The sequence below is a fragment of the Leptinotarsa decemlineata genome, unplaced genomic scaffold (assembly GCF_025532065.1).
Source record: "Leptinotarsa decemlineata unplaced genomic scaffold, Ldec_3_MD MMD2_tig00000251_RagTag_RagTag, whole genome shotgun sequence".
NCBI lineage: Eukaryota > Metazoa > Arthropoda > Insecta > Coleoptera > Chrysomelidae > Leptinotarsa > Leptinotarsa decemlineata.
The window spans coordinates 9,054,504-9,080,515 of record NW_027412547.1 but is presented as its reverse complement, the minus strand read 5'-3'; the positions used below and the strand labels follow the sequence as shown (position 1 = coordinate 9,080,515).

General features: G+C 33.9%; 1 protein-coding gene across 1 annotated transcript in view; it reads left to right on the top strand.

Moving 5' to 3' along the window:
* The first annotated feature begins 20,928 nt into the window (after positions 1 to 20,928).
* Positions 20,929 to 26,012, top strand: part of LOC111513662 (uncharacterized) — a 29,115-nt gene continuing 24,031 nt past the window's right edge. Inside the window, exon 1 of the mRNA XM_074173657.1 lies at positions 20,929 to 21,252. The gene's annotated coding sequence lies outside the window, so the exon portion shown is untranslated. The remainder of the gene's footprint in view (positions 21,253 to 26,012) is intronic.

Genomic DNA, 26,012 nt, shown 5'->3' with positions numbered 1-26,012 from the left:
ATCACCCTGGGCGACCCTGTGAAGCTGTCTGGCAATGACCAGAAAAAACCCACGCTTAATAGTAAGATTTTTGACTGGCCACCGTCAACTGAGAAAACACCTCAATATTATGGAGCTAGTGGACATACCCCTATGCAGGATGTGTGAACAGGAAGATGAAACTGTCAGACATGTCCTATGCGAGTGCTCGGAGTTATCGTCAATAAGAGAGTGAGTGTTCGGGGAGTCTTGGCCTACACCTGCCGATATAAATGAGACGTCTCCTAGTGACCTGTCCACCATCCTGAAAAGGACAAGATGGACGATGACCTAGGAGAACAACTCCTCGGGAGGATGTGTAATGGGTCACATGTGGCCTAAGTGGACGGTATTGGAGACGTGGACGTGGTTTTAGATATTTTCTGGAAACACTTTAGCTGGTGTTTCGAAGTTTCACATCCCAAAAGAATTATAGACTTGAAATCCGAGAGGAAATTGATAATTTGAAACATCTTAATTGGTACAGAAAAATATTATCTGACTCCGAAATTAACATTGATTATAGAATCAAGAAAAACAACTTAAATGCAAAATGCAATTCTATCATAAAAAATTCTGATAATCAAAGAAAAAAATATGGGAAATAGTTAATATGAAATTGAAAAGGAAATTTGCAGGAGTAAAACCAAAAACTATAACTGTGAATAACATACTCATTAGTGATCAGAAAAAAATAGCAGACATCTTTGCCGAATACTTTGGGAATTCTATAAAACAAAAAGTGAACAATAAATTTGTATTCAGTGTTGATAACTCTGTTTCCACAGATAACTATAACAACCATACATTTTCTTTTATACCATTTTCTGAGTTTGAAGTGGAAAATATTATATGTCGACTAAAAAATAAGAAATCGGTTAGTATCAACGAGATTCCGATTGAACTCATAAGAAACACATTGCAAAGAATTCTTATCTCCTTTTCTTGCCAGAATAATAAACCTCTTCGTAGAAGAGGGAAAGTTCCCAGATGTTCTGGAAGTATCAAAAACAATACCTATATTTAAGGCGGGTGATTCGAAAAATGTTGATAATTACAGAGGCACCTCCATTGTCAGTCCATTTTCGAAAGTATTGGAGATGCATGCATGAGAGACTCTCAAACTTTTTAGAAAAATTCAATCTGCTGACCCCTTGCCAACATGGATTTCGTGAAAAAAATCCACAGAAACTGCAACATCAGACCTGGTACAATATATATACAATAATATTGAACAGAATAATTATGTGATAGAAATATTTTTCGACTTATCTCGTGCCTTTTATGTCCTTAATCCACAAATCCTGCAAAAGAAGTTGGATCCATTGAGTATTCTGGCTGATTGGCTGATTGGCCGATTTCGTTCATAAGAAATCGAAACAACTATATCAAAATTGGGACAGAACTTTGCAAGTACGAAAAAATTGATTAAGGGACCCCACAAGGGAGTATACTCGGACCTCTTATTTTTTTGTTGTATATGAATGACTTGCCTAACTTTATCAAAGGAGGTAGGTTGTTCATGTATGCAGATGATACTTTAATAGTAGTTACAGGGGATACTTTCCAAGAAGTTTGCATAAAAAAAGACAATGTTAATAAAGATTTTGTACTTTGGTGTAATATCAATAAATTATTTATCAATTTAGGGAAAACAAAATACATGCAATTTCCATTGAAACGGGTAGCCAGTGAAGAAATTCCTGTCGAAATAGAAGATTTCAAGGTACCTATAAGCGTGAACTATAAATTTCTTAGCACTATGATTGATGAAAAATTCAATTGGTCTGAACAAATCAACAATGTGTGCAAAAAAATGAACCAAGCATTTTTTGCTATTTACAGGTTAAAATATACCCTAAGCAAAGCATCGCTAAATCAATGTTTACTATGATCTCGCTCATTCAGCAATTAGTTATAACATTATCACATGGGGACAAGCAACGGAATGTAGTCGTATATTCATTAATCAAAGAAGAAATATACGACTGATTTTATAGAATATCGAGAATCGTGTAGATCAGTCTTTAAAGAAAATAAAATAATTGCTGTACTGGGAATTTATTTATTGAAAATATTAGTATACGTTCATAACTACATTAAAAACATCTAGAAAAACTCGGATATTCACAGATATTCGACAAGAAATCACAATAACATACACTTAAAAAGTTTTCGAAATCTATCTTACAAGCGGTCCGTTAGTTAGGGAAGCCACAGATTATGCTGTAGACGACCCCTCCCGATATAGAAGGCCCCGACACTCTGTCGAATGAGGCCCTCATGTTCCCCGTTAACGGATGAATAACTTTTTCATCCATCCCCCCCAGCCAGGTAGGGGTATCCCGTGAAGGGCGGCACTGATGTCTAAGGACTTCATGCCGTCATCAATCAGTCGTGAACACATTGGTCCCTCTCAAGACCAACAATCAGCCAAAAGGGTAGGGGAGCTAGTCTCCAAACCTGGATAAAATCAAGATGGATCTCGTTTATCTTACAAGCGGTCACCAGAATGGGACTATAATGAGGACTATAAGAGACAGTTCTATCAACAAATTTTAAAAAAATGTGAAAACTTTCTTGACCAATAATCCTATATATGCAATTGATGAGTTTCTGGATTTGGTTAAAACTTGTTGAACATTCGAGTATAAGTATATGCATATACGTGTATCTGTGTAAAAATTGATATAGTGTGTATATTTTGTAATTTTATATTTATGAGTATAGTGTGTAAATTTTATTTTTATATTTATGAATAGCGTCTCCATTGCATAATTTGTATAAATGGTCTATCTATATCTACTTGTGTATTGACGAACCTAACATATTTCATATGGCAAAAAAGGTAATAAATGAATTGAATTGAATTGAATTGAATTAAGTGCTGTGGGCCTACACTCACCCTCCCTACTTTACAGATACAGAAAACACATATAATTTGTTGACCTAGTTTCACTAATCGATATTTCAATGCAATCTCAATATTATCTGATACAGGTAGTCAATGTTTGTTGACTTTCCGAAGTTTCTTCGTATTGTTTTGGTCTTTGTTTGCTTCAATATTCGATTTACCAACACATATTTTTCAAAATGTGTTCAATCGGTGAATACTTCACCATATATCCTATTGAACAGTTGGTTTTATGATCTTGTACCTTATGCAGTTGAGATATAAACCTTGACTGGAAGTGATATAATATTCTGAAAATTACCGTATGAATTTTGATTGTTCATCCCTACATGACGACAAAGAAAAAAAATCAACTTCACTATCATATTCCATTCTTTCTGAATTTATGAAACCCCCGAAATCTCTAACATGATAGCGATATATCTGAAAGCATCCGAACCCTCCATGGTAACGGTTTGTTAACCAACTCTGCTCGGCCAGTATATCATTCACTATCATGAAATCTTGTTCCATTTAATGAATCAAGTGTAATGCTAGACTCAATATCAGATATCATTGAAAAAGTGCAATCGCTGTCCATGCGCCTCGTGCAAGTGTCACGTGTCGACGTTCATTAAACTGGAGTTTAGTCAGCAGATTAACAACAGATCTAACAGCACATCCGCCCCTAATATCTGCGGATTACGCCGGTTAATGAAACCGAACTTACGCCGCCGCCGACGCCCTTTTTATAAGTCCCATTCATCCCGGAGTTATCGGGGTACACGGCTGTCTCTCATTGAGTTCTTTATTGAAGGTTCTTTCATGGGAATTGTGAAATGATGGCTTGTTTTGGCAATATGGGCGGACGGAAGTTAAGCGTTGACGAGATTGGTTTTTGCAATCAAGCATTTGATTGTGTTCATGTTCTTTTATAAGAGCTGGGTTCTCTACTAGTTCTTCAATGAATTTTTCAGATCAAACTTCCATTGAGCTAGCCACAAAAGAACGAAATGAGTTTTAGAACCACATGATATTATCACAAAATGGTATTTTATAAAAAACTCTTCAAACCGTAGAAACTATCCCTGTCGAGAATTGAAAGGGTGAATTTATAAACTAAAATTTTGAAACGGTATATTTTCAGGAGAGAATAAGAGAGTTTTTGGCCATCTACTTCTTCATCTTGATATAAAAATTGGGGAATAAGACAAAAAAATATTCATAATGTTATCCGTATTTGCTATTGAAGAGCCAATTAGGCAAGTATCTTCCATTGTCTATTATGATATAAATTGATTTGAAATACCTGAAAAAATCTGTAAAATATTAAAAAAGATTAGCTGAAAAATTAAAATTATATCAAGCAGAAAAAACTGAAATTACAATGAAATGAAATACAAGCAACAACCAAAAAATTAAAAAAAAAAATTAAACTATCAACACGAGAAGAAAAATTAAAAAATTATCAACAAGATATGAATATTGAAAATTAAAGGATTCCAAACCAAGTTACTTCACGACTTTTCGATTGTTAGTATCCACAATCGTCTTCGGGTAATAACTGGACTCATTTCTCCGAGATCTGACTATTTATAGTCATTTATAGTCCCCTCTTCCCTCTCTCCGCTTCATCGGTTTTAGCGGAAGCTGACCGTTTGGCGGGAGTTGGTCGTGTTCCGCTTGATTAGAGGTTCCCACATGTTGCGTATCTTTACGTTAACTTGGCTAAGGGCATTGTCGGACAACATACATGCGGCTTCTTTGAATTTTCTCCTAAACCAGTGTTCTTCCTTGTGGATGATTTCAACTTGAGCCCACTTGATGGTATGTTGATGAGTCCAAAAGGTCGAAAGTCACAGAAAAGTTCTCTTGTCCATTATACTATTTCCCACCATACTTACCTTTTCGTTCCATTCAATCATCTTCATATCTGTTACGGTTTAGAATATAGCAATGTTACCACATGATTGAAGGAACGGCCTGTAGTTGTCTCTTCATAGATCGAAGTTTTAACGTTTGGTATGATTATACATTCAATAAAGTAAAAAGTTTGTCAACAAAGTGGGATTCTAGATTCACAACTTCAACTTCACACTTGGATTAAAAGCATTACTCGTATAATTCCATAGGATAGAACAGAAGAGATCATATTTATGTATTCAAAATGTTGGATACAAACAGGTAAATACCCATAGAAGCATCCACAGATAGTAGTAGAGAAAACATTTACGTTACTACAATATTTATTAAAAGAATCACACATTCTAGTAATATGCGAGTTTGCCTAAATTGGTGTTGAAATTTGGACTGGCAAGTAATTTTCTATTTCTAGTGTTCCTATAAGGAACGTGATAAAAAATCATTGATACTAGATTGGGTGAGTCATACGGAAGCGTAGAAGGGCCAAAGATTATTTGTTTATTTGATCCACCATAATTTCGACTTGAAAGTCGAAATTTTGACTTTTATCTCGTAATTTCGACTTTTTTCTTGTAATTTCGACTTACATCTCGTAATTTCGACTTGAAAGTCATAATTTTGACTCAAAACTATGAATGTGGTTTCTTGAGTGAATTATAATTTACTACGAGGTGATTTTAACAGAAGGTTCGTGAAATTGTTGTGTGATTGAAATTTCAGTAGAAATATGTGGTTGAAAGTGGGATCAACCTCAAGCGACCCTAAGGTTAGAAAAAATCATCAACTCATAATCAATTAATAATTTCAACAAACTGATGTTGAAACAAGAACAAATATTTCAGTTGAATATACAGTTTTGAAGATGCTCGTGTCAATGATATTTCATTAAATTTTACCACACTATTCATTCTTTCTTATCTTCACACTTGAAAAAATTTGTATTTTGAATCATCGTCACATTCGTCATGATCAAAACAATAGAATTGAATAATACAAATTGATTTCTCTCTGATGTTCGTTTAGCTGTCGATTCATATTTTTTCACATGAAATTAAATTTTTCCAGGTAATTGAAGGATATTTCTTTAAAGGAGGACGTCCCAGAACTTTACGAACCAATATGAACACTTATAATGAAGTAATGGAGAGGATACAAAAAGCATTTCATGAAGTATTTACTGAATCAACAAATCGACCATGTTTTTTTGTATGGAAAAAGCATGCACAATCAAAGTATAGAATCTTGGTGGTCTATATTACGTTAACATAATGCACAATACTGAATGAATTTATTTCAAACCCCAACAGAAGACAATTTATTTGATGCACCATTTTCGGACAAGTCTTTAGTTCAATTTTGTTTCATACCATTAGTACAAGTAAGAGATGAGTTGTTGTCAATGAAATTTCAATTATAATTTTTATTTCAGAGTGATCTTGGTCAAGTATGTTTTGAATAAAGTATTCATAGAATACGGAAAACAAGAAATGCTATTGCTCCAGCAGGGAGACCAAGTATATTGTAGGCGATGCCTTCCCTTTATAGAGTTACAGATCACCTCATCAAGATTCCATCATTCGCTTTTAAACATTTTTCGTTGGAGTGTACATATCCCCGGACAGCCTGTGATGAAGATTTTTGGAAATTATGTTCAATTTTTATGAAAAAAATAATTACACGAGGTCCCTAGATCCTTATGCCACGATTCATTTATACATTAACCTGGGAAGTGAATCAATTATGTTATTTGAATAAATTTTAGATTGATAATTATGCATTGATATTATTCAGTACCTTTTTTAAAAAGTAAATGCTTTCCGCACGAGTAGGAGAAAGTCGTCTTTGGCCAAAATATTAGTTTCTCATCGTAGTAAATCAATCTGATCAGCAATATCCTTACTTCATTATCAGAACTTATCTAAAATTCAGTTTTTCACTACAACTGAAGAAATTTCTAGTAGAAATTTATTGACATTTTGAATATACTCTACACATTCATATCTTGAACGTCATGTAGGAACACAATTTGCAATGGCAACCAAATAATACTGTCGGTATGTTCTTCGAAGTGATACAAAGTTCATTTCTTAGGTATTTTGGGTTTTCTCCTCGTTTCGAAAAATCGTAGAGATCTAATGACGCAAAAAAAAACTAACTGGAGCAGAATGGTTCCCGAAGATTCGATCAAAAAATGAGTAGGCTTCGAATATTCAATAAAATCGGTTTCTGTCATATTTCTTCGTGAAAAACATACCACTATGAGAAGATTGGAGTACTGTCGAAGTGATTTGAAAAGAGTGTCGAAATTTCGAGATAAGAGTCGAAATTACGAGATAAAAGTCGAAATTATGAGATAAAAGTCGAAATTACGAGATAAAAATCGAAATCAAGAGATAATAGTCGAAATTACGAGATAAAAGTCGAAATTAAGAGATTTAAGTCGAAATTACGAGATAAAAGTCGAATTTTTTTTTTTTTTAGGAGTGTCTGAAATACAAACTGAGTAGAGAAAAGTATCTTCTGTATAATTCAGTGTTCATATAGAAGTATTTGTTTCGTAAGAATTTTTGCTTTCGTATAATTCAATGTTTATATGAAAGTAGCTGTTTCGGGAGGACTTTCTTTCAGTTTGTGTCTGAAAGTTACTTCTTTGCATGATCTACACATCCCTGTATAGAGTTATTTCGTTTCTTTGGAAGACTCCCTCATCCTTCTTTTTGTATCAAGATGGAGTAGTAGAAAGCCAAAAACATTCTTTCTTACAAAACTGTTCTGGAGTTTTTCTAATCGTAATTTATGTGTATTATAATGTGGGCTCCATATGATACTTCTGAAATTAAGTTTACTATAAACAAATGCATAATAAATAGATTTGATTGCTGCTTTGTTGTTGAAGTCTTTGCATATTCTGCAGAAAAATACCAAGGTTTTACTGCAGGAATTCATTACATAATCCAAATGGAGATTGAAAGCCATTTTTGTATCAAAATAGATTCCAAGATATTTAATTTGTTATTTAATGTTGTTTCTAGAAAAAGATATACATGAACATTTATCAATATTAGGTTTTAATTTATTGAGGTTACCGTATTCTAAAAAAGCATTAAGGTCCTCCTGAATCTTTGAGCAATCTCTAATTGTTGGTACTTTTCCGAAGATTTTCAAGTCATCAGCATATAACAGTACTTGAGAATGCTTGAAGCAATTTTTCAAATCATTCATAAATACTAGAAATATTAACGGAGCCAGATGTGAACCTTGAGGAACTCTCGAGGTTACCACAAATGGAGTAGATCTATATCCATTCACTCTCACTAGCTGATTGCGAGGTAATGCGAAGTTATTATTAGTATCAAATATTTATTATAATTACATGATTCGTTTTTTCTGTAAGCATAGTTATACCGCATTATTTTCTAATGAGCAAAATGATCATATTGATTGAAAAAACAATATTTCGATGGGAATAATGTTTTTCTTGTTTGTCGAACTTCAACTCATTTTGTAATTTTTGTGACCTCAACACCTGTTGGCTGTTATCCTCTTTTATTTTTCCAAGAAATCCGAAACAACATTTTTGTATCAATTACTCGCTGCTGTCTTGTGAAAATAATTAATTTTTTTGGCCAATCGAAGAGATTCCACTGCTCAGTATGGTTTAATTACTGTTTCTTGGTCGAGGCTCGCGGAAATTAAATAGAAAGCACCACAAGATGTGTTGAGATTGTCAATGGTAATGTTTCAAGAAGTAATAACCAGTTTTCGGAATAAATTTCATATCAAAATGTTTTTTTCTTACATATGCGATTGCGATTGAGCCCTAATGGTTTCTAATTTGTGGCAACTAAACCGTATCGATGAACAATTCATGTTCACGTCTGTGTAAAATGATGTTGACGACTTGTAATAGAAGAATGAGGGCAATGCTATAATACATTCCCATCATTCATGAAATATTCATCATACATCAAAAGATATGGCGTAATGATATGATTCAGAATTATCAAGTTATCATGAAAATGATAACAGTTTACATATAAAACGCTTGAGTGGGGATTTCCAAAGAAGGATTACTGAAGACTTGAGGAAAATGCACATGATCATACCAAATTTGTTGGGATTAATATTTGTAGAGATTCTACATCTAGAACTACAGTCACACATAATTCTATATTCTTCTATTTATTGAAAATGACTTCTAAGAAAAGTCTATAAATTTCCTGGAATTCAAACATAAAACCTCCATTTTTCAGCCATCTTTCACGTACAATGCCTGTAAGTTCTATAATCAACTTCTGCGTGATTACTCTGATGAACTTCAAAAAAAAGTTAAAATCCCTATTATCAATACGATTAAGAAATGTCGAACTCTGCATTTACAGAACGGATAATGACAGGTCAATCGCTTTATGAATTTGAGGTACTGTTTAAGGTAATAGATCCCAGACAGCAAAATTATTCTACAATGTTATAGAATTAAACTCATCGTAAATATTATCGTAATATTATAGATAATTATTGTAGATATTATAGATAATTAAAAAAATTGTAAATTAATATTGTATTTTCATGGTTAAGTTGAAAAACACCCTCGGGTGACACTTCGCCACTTTATCTTTGTTGAATACCTGTGTTATAACTCACAAGACGATTTTGTTTCACCGTAGTGTGCCCTGGTCAGGCCCTATCCCCCGAAGCCCCGATACATTCGGGAAGGCACGCCAGCATTATCAACTAATGACCACTCCCCACACCGTGGGGTAAGTGATCATTGGGTCCGAGAGTCATGTGCCCTGAGCAAGCGCAGTGATCTAAGAATGACAACCTTCTGCATCTGTGCGCCTAAGATTTCTGTCTTAGTGCGGCAAGCCGGTATGATTTTAAGATTCGAGAGAACAGAACAACCATCTTGACAGAGTGATCTGGATAGAGTCTGCGGAGTTCGAAGAGAAAATCTCGATATTTTATCCGATTTTCCTCCTCTTTTCTGACGATATTCGTCTTGCCAGAACTCCACAACAAATATCGTTTTGCTCTGGTGGTCGAGAAGGACTACATCAGGCTTAATAGCTTGTATGAGCCTGAGGGTTCCAATAAATCGGGGAGGGTGGGGAACTATTCGTTCCCCACGCTCCCCGAGACCGCATATGCTGGACATGCTGAAAGCAAGTGCATCGGGTGCCTCGCGGCAGGCCCTACAACTTGTGTCAGGAACCTCTATACCCATCATGCGACTGCGGTAGACTAAGGTGTTGAAGACACCATCCTGGCAAACCATGATGGACCCCTCAGTTTCCGACTTCAGCCCACTCGACCTGAGAAAAGCGAACGTCAGGCGCTTTGATAAGCCAAGGTCTCCAATGTTATTGAAGAATACCCCATGCATTGGCTTATCCTTGTGTCTCCGCAGAAGTAAGGTGATCTCTGCGGCTTTTATCTGAGCTTTTTGCTGAACGCAATGATGTTCAGTGAAATGTCATAGCAAAAATCTGAATTAAAACAGATATTCAACTCATTGAAACTTGGAAAGAAATATTTTTGTCATATTTCATCGTTCCATCATCTAGAAATATATTTTCAAAATACAACAAAGTCCGATGATGAGCCTGATATTATCCGATCAAGATTTTTGAAGATGATTTGGACACATAGTGATGAAACCAATCCTGTAGGTGTACTGCATGTAATATTATCATGACGGTATAATTTTTTTTTTTTCTATAGTACGAAATTCAAAAGTGGGAAACAATTTTTCACTGACTTTTCCAATACAAATCCCGTTATTTCACTTTTATTTCAGAATACATTATCATAAGCCTATAAAAATGATGATAATAATTTATTCATCAGTAAATTATAATGCATAAATATATAATATATAATGCATAAATATAAAGTGAAGTGTTTTTGGGAAAGAAAGTTTTTGGCTTTCTACTACTCCATCTTGATACAAAAAAAGGGATGAGGGAATCTTCCAAAGAAAGGAAGGAAGTAATCAATTTGAAAATAAGTAACTCTATACATGGATGTGTAGATCATGCAAAGAAGTATTTATGTATTTTGCTCAGTACTAGTGGGTACCACATAAAAAAAGCGATTTATTTCCAACAGGAGTACCCTGTTACAGGAAATGCTATTATTACAGAGTATATATGAAATAATTATTAAAAATAATGGAATATAGAAATGTATAAAAGTAAATGCTAGAACAAAGTATATATAAAATATTCGTATACGTAGAATTTCAAAAGAGGAATGCAAAATTGAGTATATAACACAAAAAGGTACAAATCATGCAATGTAGCAGTACTGTCACAAATGTTATTTATAGTATTATTGAAAGTGATTGTGGATACATGATATCAAGACGTTCAGAGGGTCGCAATGTTCACAGATTTTATTGAAGCTACTGCACATAAAATTCAATGGTGATCGTAACATAACATTTGTGCGTGATGCTTCGCAATATAATTTCAGATTGTGTTGATCTTCACTTCTTGGTACTGAGAAATTGATCTCGTGTAAAAGAACTGTACTGTCAATATTGTTGTTTAGTAATTTATGCAGGAATTTTATACCAAGGATGACTCTCCTATTTTCCAATCATATCAAATCGTGTCAACAAAATGTTATGATCGATGCATCTCCTGGGGTATTGTCCATCAACGTTTAGACATAAGTATTCTAAGAACTTCATTTGCACGCTCTCAATTGATGTTTTTTGGTAGTCCTAAACTGGATTCCATAACATAGAGTCATACTCTAACTTAGATATGGCATACGCAAAGTATAGCAATTTTAAAGTGGCAATACTTTTGAAGTTTTTGCCATTTCTGTGAATTAATCCAAGCATTATATTTGCATCAGCAGTCATATTCCTTGTATGTGTTGTAAATTTTAATTTACTGTCGTATTTTATACCAAGGTCTTTCATCTCATGTACGCGGTTGATTGTAATATTGTTGATTGCATAATCGTACATTAAAGTTCGCTTTTTTGTTGTAAATGTTATTACTTTACATTTGGATAGTTCAGTTGTAGACGATTATTATAACACCAAAGTTTGATTACATCTAATTCATGTTGTGCACGTTGGCAGTCAGTAATGTCGTCGATTTTATTATGTAGCTTCAGGTCATCTGCAAAAAGTAGGCTAGGAATATTCAAAGAGGTTGCCAAGTCATTATTAAAAACTAAAAATGAAAGAGGTCCAAGATTAGAACCTTGTCGTACCCCAGATATAACTACGTACTGAACCGATTTGAAAGACTCATATTCGACGAATTGTTTTCTGTTAACTAGATATGATTCAATTGGAGTAAGCAGTTAGTTAGAGAGTCCCAATCTTGTCAATTTGCTGAGAAAAACATAATGGTCTATTCAATCGAAGGCTTTTTGAAAGTCTAAATGAACAACATCGATTGTTTTTGCTTGTCCAGGCACGTGCAGAGATATTGATTTGAACATGCAAGATTTGTCATATATGATCTTTGTTGTACGAAACCATGCTGAGTGGGAGAAATAACTTTTTAAATATGGGAGTACATAACATTTTGTACACATATCTCGAAGAGTTTAAAAAATTTACATAAAATTGAAATTGCCCTGTAGTTTATGATATCGATAGAGTCGCCTCATTTTAATAAGACCGTTTTCTATATAAGAGGTAGATAGACATATGTTATCGCGGTCTTCCATTTAGAACTATTTAAGATAAACAATCTTACGATACATTATCTGCATGTAACTCCAACGGTATAGGCAGCGCACGCCAGGATAACTCTCAGGGAGCAAGAATTTTTCCGACTCACTTAATTCTTATCGTTATATCATGACCAAAATTACACAAATCTTTTGAAAATTGTAGCCTATATGTTATTCTGATGTATGAGCTGTATTTATGTAAAGTTTTATCTAAATCCGTTCAGTAGTTTAGGCGTGGAAGAGCCACAAACATCTATTCAAAAATCTGTTTAAAATCTGTTTTTTCGTTAACCAGCTGTCGCACCCCTACGAACGACAACCCTCAGAAGTCGAAACTTGTGCGAGGTAAGGATTAAAGAGGTCTTACCTTTTAACGTGTGATTCCTAACACGGGTTGGACGATAGCAAGTGAAGATCGATCGTTCAGACTAGGGCTTGAACCACCGACAACACGGCAGTCAATTCGAGAGAGTGAACAAATCACCTACGCCGAACCGCTTGGCTACCGACATACATATATACATTTATTTATCCTCACAAACTTTCACATTTATGATATTAATATACAGGGTGTCCCTGGACTTCCTCTTTTCCTCTCGGGAATGTATAGATGGGGTCAAAATATCACCAGTACTTCATATAACTTTTTTTCCTAAAATCCTTCGTTACCAAGTAACGGGCCCTCGAAGTTACAAAATGGAAAATGTTTTTCTTTGATAACTTTTCAAGTGAATATTCAAAATCATCCAAATTTTGATAATTGACTACCCCCGATGGTCCACACCCCAAAACTTTGAAATGACAGATATTTTTCAATATTTTGTAACAAATTAAGGTTACTTGGACAATTTTATGAATAAAAGTACTCGCGTGGAAAGTCGATCGGAGCAACGAGTCTTGATAAAAATGTAGTTTCACTCGACGACATCAAACCCGCTCTCCACCATTATTTGAAATGAATAATTATCAGAGCAGAAATAATAATGATAACGTTAATTCAACAACATTTATCCTGAGATGTCTACCATTATTCGAAAATATTAGTTTTTAAGGAAAATGGAAATGATAGGTAAAATGTTCATAACGAATTTTTATAATGCAAACACGTTTAACTAACGAAACTCAAGAGCCTCAAGAGCAAACAGAAATGAAAAATCCGCTACAGAAACTGCTCGATATGACCACCTTCTCTCTCTATACATTTTCTTAGTGTGCGAAGATACCCTCTCTGTACTTGAAATAGCATTCCAGGGTCGTTTCGTATGGCTTCACAATGTAATGTTATTCTATTCAACAATGCATCTCTTGTGTGAATAGGTGTAGCGTAAACAAGGCTTTTTAGATCCCCCCACAGAAAGAAATCCAATGGATTTAAATCCGGAGACCGCGATGGCCATGAATATGGCCCACCTCTACCAATCCATCTATTGTGGAAAATATGGTTCAGATGGTCACGCACAATCAAACTAAAATGAGGAGGAGCGCCATCATGCATAAACCACATATCTCTTCGGGTTTGCAATGGAACATGTTCCAAAAGTCCATTCAAATCGTTCTAAATGAACTCCAAATAACATTCTCCATTCAATTGGTCCTGTAGAACGAATGGTCCTATAAGATGGTTTCCTATGATACCAGCTCAAACATTCACGTTGAATTTCCGTTGGTGTTTGGTTTGCAATATCCCATGGGGATTTTCTTCGGCCCATATATGGAGATTATGAGAGTTGATAACTCCATCTCTACTGAAACCTGCTTCATCAGTGAATAAAACTCGATTAATAAAAGTCATATCCTCTCTTTGCCTATCCATGAACCAATTGGCATATTCCAGTCATGCTGGAAAATCTTGAGGTGTCATGGCATGTACCTTCTGGATGTGAAATGGGTGGAGCAGTTGTTCCCTAATTATTCTATGAATAGTGGACTTGGATGTATGGAACTGTTCTGATACATTTCTGATGCTCATTGAAGGATCATCAGCGACGGCTTCCAAAATATTTTCCTCCAATACAACGGTACGTACAGTCCTAGGAGCGCCCTCACCACCTCGTTTTGGCAAAACTGTACCTACAATAATATCGAAATAAAACAACGTGCTCAAATTAATTATCAATTATTACATACCTGTCTCCCTCAAGCTGCGATCGACACGCTCGAATGTTTCTCTAAACGGTACCGTTCGATTGGGAAAATGCTCGGAATACAGACGACGAGCTTCTGCAGCATTACAAAATGCTCGTCCATAAAATACATGCATATCTGCATATTCATTGAATGTAAACTGTTCGGCCATATCAAAAAAATTCAAAATATCCTATAGAATATTGACAATACAATGATAGTCATATGACAACGCACCACTCAACAAAACAAAATCGCATTCCAGTTTCTTATTTTTTATCAAAACTTTCTAAAAGGTTTTTTTGTCAACATCTGTGAAAGAAATGGAACATAATTATTCCCTGGATATTTTTCACCTGATCATGTGCAGCCGGTTTTTGTAGTTCATTCGTTTGCTTTTTATTAGTATAGTAAATATTTTTTCCGATGTGCGTTTTTTCAGCTAAATTTAGATTCGTGTTAAAGAATTTCTCCCATAAAATTATAATTATCAGTGAAACTCCTCAACAGTTTAGCTGTGAAGAAGAATTTGAAACATTCGAATGTTGAGTTTCATGAGATTCAGATAACTGATCAACACGAAACGTGATTATTCCACACGTATTATGTACATACAAAATATGGAATGAATTCGATATTTCATAGTAGAGTAGCTTGTTAGTTTAAAAACACCACGAATCTACAGAACTTGATATTTCTTTTGAAAAAATATCTGCTATCACAATTGTGACTTAAACTTCCATACAGGTACTGTACTTTTTGTTTACGACTTCATTTTAGCATACTTTGTATTATTCCTGTTATAAATGTTGTTGAATTAACGTTATCATTATTATTTCTGCTTTGATAATAATTATTCATTTCAAATAATGGTGGACGAGCGGGTTTGATGTCGTCGAGTAGAACTACATTTTTATCAAGACTCGTTGCTCCGATCGACTTTCCACACGAGTACTTTTATTCATAAAATTGTCCAAGTAACCTTATTTTGTTGAAAAATATTGAAAAATATCTGTCATTTCAAAGTTTTGGGGTGTGGACCATCGGGGGTAGTCCGTTCCTGACTTTGTAGCAAAACAACTGACTCCTGCATGAAAGCTCATCGACGGAATTCATTTGTTCAGTCAATTACCAAAATTTGGATGATTTTGAATATTCACTTGAAAAGTTATCAAAGAAAAACATTTTTCATTTTGTAACTTCGAGGGCCCGTAACTTGGTTACGAAGACTTTTAGGAAAAAAAGTTATATGAAGTACTGGTGATATTTTGACCCCATCTATACATTCCCGAGAGGAAAAGAGGAAGTCCAGGGACACCCTGTATATAAAGTATAGATAAGTGAAGATTCTATTCGAAGAAAATAAAACAAAACATTCATTTTGAGTTCCTTCATTCATTCAGTATTTGAGAAATATATTTTGGTTGAACAATTATTCAATAATAATAAGTCTCATCTTTAATTCGGCACACTCCTAATCGGTCTCCTGTATATTGACTAGTAATTGGTTTATTAAATTCCTACACGAAACATTAACTCCACTCTACCTCAAACTTCTAATTGACGACCGATGTGTCACTCATGTACGTTTCCAAAAATATCGCATGATGTTCTTCTGGCTCCTCATAAGTATTGTTTATTTTTCTCCCATTAACCAGATTGCCAATGATTTTAACAACCAATCAACTCGTAATCTGTGCCAACTAAAAGGGTGTTGAATTGCATTAGGGTTGCAATGAGGATCGACGATCTCACGGTGTAGCCCTGCACCCTGCACCGGGCTACCACAAGGAAGGAAAAGATATGCTCACAGGGACACAGCTGCAAAGTGCAAGTGTTCACTGAAAAGAGCGGGACTGTCTCTGCAACGTAGGCTAGAGCAAGGCTTTGTTTATTTCGATTGTTCCAACATGTGCGAGTTACGTTTTGCAGATGACATTGCTCGGAGTGAGAGCTTTTTCGAAATATCAGTGACTAGTTTCATATACAGGGTCTTGAAATATAGTCAAGAAATGTAAACAATTTCATTTACTACACCTTATGATTTGATTTTCACGAAATATATTTTAAAAAATATATGACATATATCACGGCATGTTTCGTTATCACAATAGCTCTTCCGTAGTATATGAAATACTGAAAGTTAATTCTATTATATACTTTAATTTTTATACAGTGTCATCCCCTAAGTATGTACCATTTGGGAAACGTATTTATTAAGCGTTTTTGGACAAAAAGTTATTCTTGATAAAAGTTTGTGCATCCCCTGAAACTAAATGTGCACCAACGAAATGCAGTAGAACACACCTAATATACGAGGAGCCTTCAAATATTTGAAACAAGAGTAAAGTACTCTTATCTAGGGAAATATTATTCACAAAAATTGTTCAGCATTGAAAAATCTAGATTTGAAGTCATTGCCATCCAACTGAAGTTTAATTTTTCTATCCAGTTAAATTTTTTAAATCCAGATAAATAGACAGCATCCTGTATACAATGGTTTATTTCAAAAGCCTGCAATATTACAAATTACACAACTATGGTGTTAACCACGGTCAATTTTTTCGAAGAGTAAAATAATTTTCAAAGTTTCTGGTCAAAGTTATTTTCATTTTTTGTTAACACCGAAAATCACTCAGAATTATACTGTATTGTAACAAGAACTTGATATTCAATAATATTTTCTGGAGATTATTTTGGGGAATTATTTTGAACAAGAACATCTCCAGAAAATCAATGAGTTTGTTCCGAAATACTTATTTCATTTTGATGTTTTGTGATTTGATATTATTGAATATTAAGTCTTCGTCACAATACTGTGTAATTTTGAGTACATTTCGGTATTAACAAAAAATTAAATTAACTTTGCACCAAAAACCACCACCAAAAAAATTGACCGTAGTTGTTATTTGTAATATTACAGGCTCTTGAAATGAACTGTCGTATACAGGATGTTGTCTATTTATTGTTTTAGCAAATTATTTTTTTCGTAGTCACCATTAAAAAAATGGGTTAAAAAATAAAACATCGTTCAGATGGCAATGACTTACAATCTTGATTTTTTTCAATGCTGAACAATTTTTTTGAATAACATTTCTCGAAATTTTTCAAAATAAGAATACTTTACTTTCGTTTCAAAATCAAATATTTGAAAGCTCCTTGTATATTACGAGTGTTTTACTGTATTTTCTTAGTGCACGTATAGTTTAAAAGGATGCACAAACTTTTATCAACAGTAACATAGTGTTGAAAACCCCTTAATAAATAAGTTTCCCATATGGTGCATACTTTGGAGATGACACTGCATACCTATTCAGGGACTTCTTCATCCATAATTATCTAAAGCACCTACTCAACTTTTGTATACCTAAGATAAATCGTCCAATTATGATTGCCTAGAGTATATTATATCAATTCCACATCAAGGATACAATGTCGGTTTCTGAGAAAACAAGTTCAGTAATAGTGATCTATTTAAATGCAATTCGTCATTCAGTAAAATGTCTGAAGTTTTATGTTCTATAGTTTCCATTGCTTTCAGATAATTCAGCTTCAAACCTTTATTTTCCTAACCTAACCAATATTTTCTAACGGGCAGAACAATCAGGAATAGTATCCAGGAACTTCATATATGAGATGTGTAAATGAAAAAACAAGTTCGACATATTCCAATCATATTTTAGAGGAAAATCATATCTTCAACGGAGATTTCAAAATTTCACACATACAAAAGTTCAAAATTAAATTATTTGGTAGCAATAAAAATTAGTAGACTTAAAAATTTAAAGATTTCACTAAACAATTGAATTTAAATAGATCACCATCACAGAACTTTTCTGTGAAATCGATGTTATCCTAATTTTCATAGACATTGTATCATTGATGTAGAATTGATATAATATGATCTAGGTAATCATAATTTGGGAATGTACCTTAGGTATACAATAGTTGGGAAGATGTTTTAGGTAATTATGATTGGAGAAGTACCCGAATAGGTATCTCTCATTTATGATTACAAGAGGTATATAAAAATTAACATATATAATAGAATTCACTTTCAGTATATCATTGAAATATATCACTATGAAAAACTACTGTGATAGCGAAATTTGTCGTGATATATGCGATATATTTTTGAAAAGGAAGTTTTGTGAAGATCAAATCATGAGATGTAGTTTAGGAAATTACTATGTATCAAGTAACGGCCGAATCAATCAAGAAAAAAAATTATATAATTTTATATTTTATGATTTTGAAACAAAGGTCTCAAAGAGAGGGACATAATAATAATAATTCAACAAATATTGGGACAAAAAAATGTGGGAATCTTCTAAAGAAAGGAAGGAAGCAATCAATTTTAAAAAAAGCATCTCTATACATAGATGTGTAGATCATGCAAAGAAGTAACTTCCAGGAAGGAAGGAAAAGCCCTCTCGAAACAGCTAACTAATTTCATATAAAAATTAAATTACACGAGAGAAAAATACCCTCGAAATAAATACTTTAAATGAACACTGAATTATAGAAAATACACTTTTCTCTTTGTATTTTAAACATTTGTTATGGAATTGAATCAGATTTCATTCACAGAATTGCTACACAATTTAGTGAATGAAAGAGGCTAAATTTCATTTACATGAAACACTGTCATCGTCATTGGTAGGCACCCAATGTTTTCAGTGAGACACTCGACTTATCAGCTCTTCAGTACCAAATCTGTGGGACGTTATAAGAATATTTTATTGAAAAATGAAGATTTAAAATTCTTATGTTTATATACCACTTTGTATTTGTAACTAACGAATTCGTTTGAGAATAACTTGTCGGACGAAATTTAGTTACGTTAGTTAGAAATACAAAGTGTTATAAATACATAGAAAGTTTCACTTCTCAGTTTCTTCAACCACGTAGTAACGGCTACATCCATCAATATATCCAATATTATATGGTATTTCTCATAAAATGTATCTCTATATATGTAGAGTAGGGAGGGTGAGTGTAAACCCATAGTACTTAGGCCACATGCGACCCATTGTACATCCTCCCGAGGAGTTGTCGTCGGAAACAGGTCACTAGGAGACATCTCCTTTATATCGGCAGGTGTAGACCAAGACTCGCCGAACACATACTCTCTCATTGACGATAACTCCGGACACTCGCATAAGACATGCCTGACAGTTCCATTTTCCTATTCACACATCCAGCATAGAGGTGTGTCCACTAGTCCCATAATATGGAGCTGTTTCCTTAGTTGACAGTGGCCAGTCAGAAATCCTACTGGTCATCGCCAGATATTTCTTCGGCGCCAGCTTCCCAGGGTCGCGGGTGATCCTTGCAGGTCTGCATTCTTTGATTCTATACCATCTCTTTAGGGATTGAGCATGGGTGTGACGTTTGCCTAGTTCCGCAATTGTCTAAGTCATCAAGCCGTAGCGTAGGTGTCACTGGGTCCTAAAATTCTTAGTCCAGCCGCTTCCTTGGCTAAAGAGTCGGCAATGCGATTACCTTTATTCCTGTCGTGTCCTCCAACCCATCTCAGGATAATGTTATTATCTACTGAGGCTTTGGCTAAATCTTGGTGACACTCAAATACTAGCCCTGAGGTAACACGTTATCTGTTCAAGGCTATTAGGGCTTGTCTACTATTAGTGCAGATTGTTATGTTTTTGCCAGAAATTCCTTTCCTGGTTATTTTTTTGTGGTGATTGACATACCAGAGAGTTCTGTTTGAACCACGCTGGTATTTTTTTCCATTCCCCACTTAATCCTTAGGCTCAGTGATCTGGAATGAACTTCACAATGAGCTTTCTTTGGTTTTTGAGCCAGCTGAATATATGCGTATTGCATTTGTAGCATCTGACTCTGTGTTATGTTTTTTTTTTTATAATTTGTAGGGTTTATTTTAACACCTCCATACATGTGGAGGTTAAAATAACGGTTTGGTGTTGAGAAAAACCTCCAGTTATATTCATTCATAATGATGACGCTCTCAAACACCAAAATTCTTCGTATACCGACAGGAGCTTCAAATCGTCTTCAATGATAGGCAGAAGGAAATTGCAAAATTTTAAAGAAATTTATTTTTTGCTGAGAAAAGCATCGAAAATGGTGAAATTTGAACGGACATTGTCTGAGGCAGATGAGAGAGTTTCAACGTGAAGAAAGATATTACATATGTAGATGATTTCAATAATTTTATAAATAGAATAGATGTTTGAGTAAAAACATTCTATTGATTACCATGAAGATATTAACAGCGATGTGGAATATTTTAAACAAATGTCAGACCTCATTCCACCTAACTATGTTATTATGATGGATAATGCAAGTTATCATTCCAGAAAAGTGACAGTTCTATGAAAAAACTACAATAAAAATGAAACACTTCCAAAATACAAATCATGAAATTATAAAACAACAACAAAAATTAATTGGCGCTCCGGGGTGACTTCATTGATTCCAGTGGCGCATTTGCTTTTTCAGCAGCAGGAAAACCCGGAAAACCTGCAGCACCACATCATCTGAAGATCTTGGTCTGCCAATGTCCTCTCTCTCATAAAAGAAAATGTAGGGTGTCTCCAGAATACAAGGTAGCTTATCAGAACTAAATTTTATTCTCAAATTGTAAGTTTGTAATATTCAATTGACGATGTTGTTTATCTTTCGACGAGAAACGTTTCCATATTAATTTTTTTTACATTAGTTCGGGCAGTTTTTGTCTGACATTTCGCTCAACTGAACAAAGCTGGGACTGCAATGTTTGAAGATGGTAAAGTAGAAAGCCAAAACCTTTTTTTCTCAAAAAATAACCTCTTCTTAAAATATACCCCTTTCAATTTAATCAAATTAATATATTGAAAAATTATATCCCATGATCACTACTTGGTTTATGTGTTTCTTATATTTGGAGGTTTACTTTTTATTTGAACACCGATTTTTGGAACCTTCAATTTCAAATATATTCGCTCTTGATATCTTAAATTGCGTCAGTAAAGGATTTTTTTCTTGAAAACTTCTTATCGTTATTAGTAAATATCTGATTCATTGGATCAAAATCCATTTGCATCATTGCAAGTTGCTTATCACACCAAACTATTCTGTTATTCTTTGAGTATAGACAATTGTAAGTTTGTAGTATTTAATTGACGATGTTGTTTATATTCCGAAGAAAAACGTACCCACATTAATTTTCTATACATCAGTTTGGGCAGTTTTTATCTGACATTTCGTCTACACTAAACAAAGCTGGAACTGCATATAGTTATTTTTGTTTTGAAGAGATTATCTCAATATGTGTGGAAATTTGATTACGAAATTATGCATTTTGATGCGACGTAAAAAGTATCCTTATTAATTAATGCCGCTTATCATTTCACTTTAATTATGGGTTTGCGATTTTAATATTATACATCGCATGTTGTATGATGAACAATCCATGACTGATTGCTGATATTTTGACCTACAAAATAGAACTATCTATTCATTCATTATTCAGTTTAAACATATTTACAGCATGAACTTTGTAAAGTTTTTTGAATGGGTAACCAAATTTTGGTAAAAAAACTGAATACAAAATTTTAAATTGTGAATCATATTTTATTCTGATTTGTGATTAAATCCCGAATGGACAGAAGTTCGAAAATTAAATTGAAAAAAACAATTTCACTAGTTCGGACTTCCGTGAAATTCATCATGAAACATTGTCAATCACCTTCAAACAAACGTGGGAAAAACAAGGTTTTTATAGTATGTATTTTTTCAATTTTACTTTAATTGAAAACAATTTTATTCATTATGTGAGTCAGTATGAAATAATTATACAATCTAATGAAGAAAACACCTTTTCCACAAAAGAACTAACGATCTACCTCCCGACGCTCGTTTTGTTTAATCACTATCAGGAAATGACGTAGTAAAGAAGTAACTTTATCGTTATTTTTTCAGAAATTCCACAAACTTCATATAGTGAAGAAATAAAAATGGCTTTGTTTTCTCAAAAACTGATCTCTTCAAAAATATGCACATATTTTAGTGAATCTAATATCAAAAGCAAGCTCCGAACCGAAGATGAGTTCAGGTGAAGAACTATCGTAAACTTGATAAACTCATCCTCCAATATCTCTTTATCATGTCAAGTAACATTTTATTGGGAGATTTTCACTGGACAGTTCAACCGCAACACTTGTTTCGCTATGCAATAGCTTCTTCAAGCGTTTTCATGATGAATCAATTCTACTTAATTTGTGGTAGGTAATGACTACTAATTCAATTTTACCTGAATATAGGTGAAACTCATCATCATGAAAAAAATTGCTAGTTCATTAAATGGACATGTAAAGAACCAATAACAATTTGTGCTTTATATAATAATGATTTAAATCTTATCACCTAGTTGATGACTAATAATTTAACATGATTTCAGGTGGAAACATCGTGAAAAAATATTTTTAATAACCTGATTACCAATTTCCACATTAGAAAACAGATTCAGTGTAGGTGTAAAAATCAATTCCAATCATTAAAAGGTAAGACCTCGTTAGTCCTTTCCTCGCACAAGTTTCTCAACTTCTGAGAGTTGTCGTTCGTATTGGGGCGACAGCTGATTAACGGAAAAACATATTTTAAACAGATTTTGAACGTTAATTTTTTCTGGATATTGGGAGAATCGAAAACTTAATGAGAATATTCTAACTGAACAACGATGTTCATTGTCGTACTGACATTTTTTGTCGTTTTTATAAACAAAAAATAACTTTACAAACCTTATCGGGTTCTTGGAATCGACATATGACAGATTTAAAGGAATATTTCTAAAAATATTGATTTTAATGTGTTTGTCTTCAGGAAATTATTAAATGTTCCGCCATTTTGTGGTAGTTGAAGATATCGACTTCATATTCTAGGGTTGTGAAGTATTTGCCAGGAGCTTCAAAATGATGTGTCTCAAAACCCCATTTTCGATTTAATTTTTTTCCAGATAGCGCCCAGTCGCCATCCTAAAAGTTTCATCTGTGAATTTCACTTCAGAATAAAGTATTCATGTATTTATTTCATTATCCAAAATTTCAATTTTTTGATTCGACTCATTCAAAAAATAAACGGGGGGGACATTAAAGAAATGCACTGTATGTTTGAAGGTGGTAGACAATGTTTCGTGGTGTATTCCATCAGTTCGGACTTCCATTGTCCAATATAATATAAATTGATTTATATATATATATATATATATATATATATATATATACAGGGTCCTGCAACAGTGACGCGGTGTTCCATATCTCTATATAGGAAGCAGATAGGAATCTAATTTTCTATAATATTACCTTATTGCTCGAGCTCGACAAAATAAAAATATTGGCGGTCACACAGGGTGTTCGATTTTTTCTGGGCGGATCCCAACTGTGTCTTTTTAAATGGCAACCTATATTTTTTATCGCTTTTTCGGTTTCTTCATAGAAAATAAAATAAACTTTATCTATATCTGCACTTCAAAAATATTGACGGTTTTCGAGATATCTAGCATGACAGGTTTTTTTTCCGATATTCGTCACTCAGAATATTTGAAATTATAAAGTGGTGCCAAGTCCAGTTGAAATTTTTTTTTGGTCGAATATTCTACATTGGTAACTCTCTCAAACGATATATCTGAAATCGACCTGTGATATACAGGGTATGAAAAACCGCTTGCCAAATATTGTAAATGAAAATTTGCAAAATCTTCCTTAGATTAAATGGAACACCCTGTATATTATTGATCCATAAGAAGCGCCAACGAAACCTCTACAAATTTCATTAAGTATTCCCTATGGCTAAGTTCAATAGTTTTTCTTAAATGAGCATTTCTTTCGAAAAATGGTCATTTTTTCAAAGCGAAATCCATTTGACGACTGATAAAAATATACGAAAGATATCTTGTTTCAATTTTGTACATTAGAAGGTGTCCAAACAAATATTTTTTAACGAAATAAATGTATGTACCTATCACTTTTTGCTAAATGGAAAATTATTTTTTCATTGGATGCAGAATTTCACTCATAAATCGTGCAATATCAAACCAAACAAGTTAAAAGAAAGAAACATTATAAATAACTATTTTTTTCATGTTATTATATTCATTCAGAGCTTGAGTTCTAGATATTCAAATTTGTCAACTGGCAAATTACAAAACTACAAAAGGGAGAGTTTAATTAAGGTTGATAATGAAACTTTTATAAAATATGTTCAACATGTCTTCCATTTTCTTGAATGCAGAGCTGAAGTCTATGTTTGAAAGACTGTTCTACCCTGCGCAAGACAGCTGGTGTAATGCTGCGAAAAGCATTCGTTATTCTAAGTCGCATATTTTCGGGAGAAGTTGGTGGCTCAACGTAAACCATATTTTTTATGTATCCCCATAAGAAAAAATCTAGTTTCGTCAAATCTGGTGATCTAGCGGGCCACCGTACAGGCCCATTCCGTCCTATCCATTTATTGGGAAATACTTCATTTAGATGATCTCTCACTTCTGCCGAATAGTGAGCAGGTGCACCATCATGTTGTAACCACATTCTATTGCGGAGGTCAAGAGGAATATCATCTAACAAACCTGGTAAATCATTTCGTAAGAAATTGAGATACATTGCACCATTCATATGTCCCTCAAAAAAGTATGGACCAATTACATATTCTCCAATGATGCCTCCCCAGACATTTATCGACCACCTATGTTGATAATCCACCTGTCTCAATAAGTGAGGATTTTCTGTCGCATAATAATGGTAATTATGTCGATTTACAAATCCATTTTTATGGAATGTCGATTCATCCGACCATAAAATATTATTGAAAAAATATTCGTTTCGACGAATTTTGTTCATGGCCCAATTGCAAAATCTCACTCTTTTCTCGAAATCAGCATACAGTAGTTCTTGATGTAACTGAACGTGGTATGGATGCAAGCGATGTTTCTTCAATACTCGTTGCACTGATCTCTCACTTATATCCACTATTTCCCCAATTTGTCGTTGACTCCTACTAGGATCTTCTTCAACAGCAAGAAGAACTTGCAATTCATTACCTTCATTAGTAGCTGGCTTGATGCGCTCATGTTTGGAATAATTAATAGATCCAGTTTCAACGAATCGTCCCAAGACCTTTCGGAAAGATCTTTCATCTGGATGCCTTCTATCTGGATACCGTTGAGAATAAATTCTACTTGCCAATAAACAATTCCTGTCTGATTCACCTAATATGAAAATCATATCAATCAAATCACTTTTTGATAACAACATTCTGATGAAATTATACCGACAGTTCAACTTCACGATTGACTGAAAATTTCAATATTCATTTGCAGCCAAATATTTTGTTC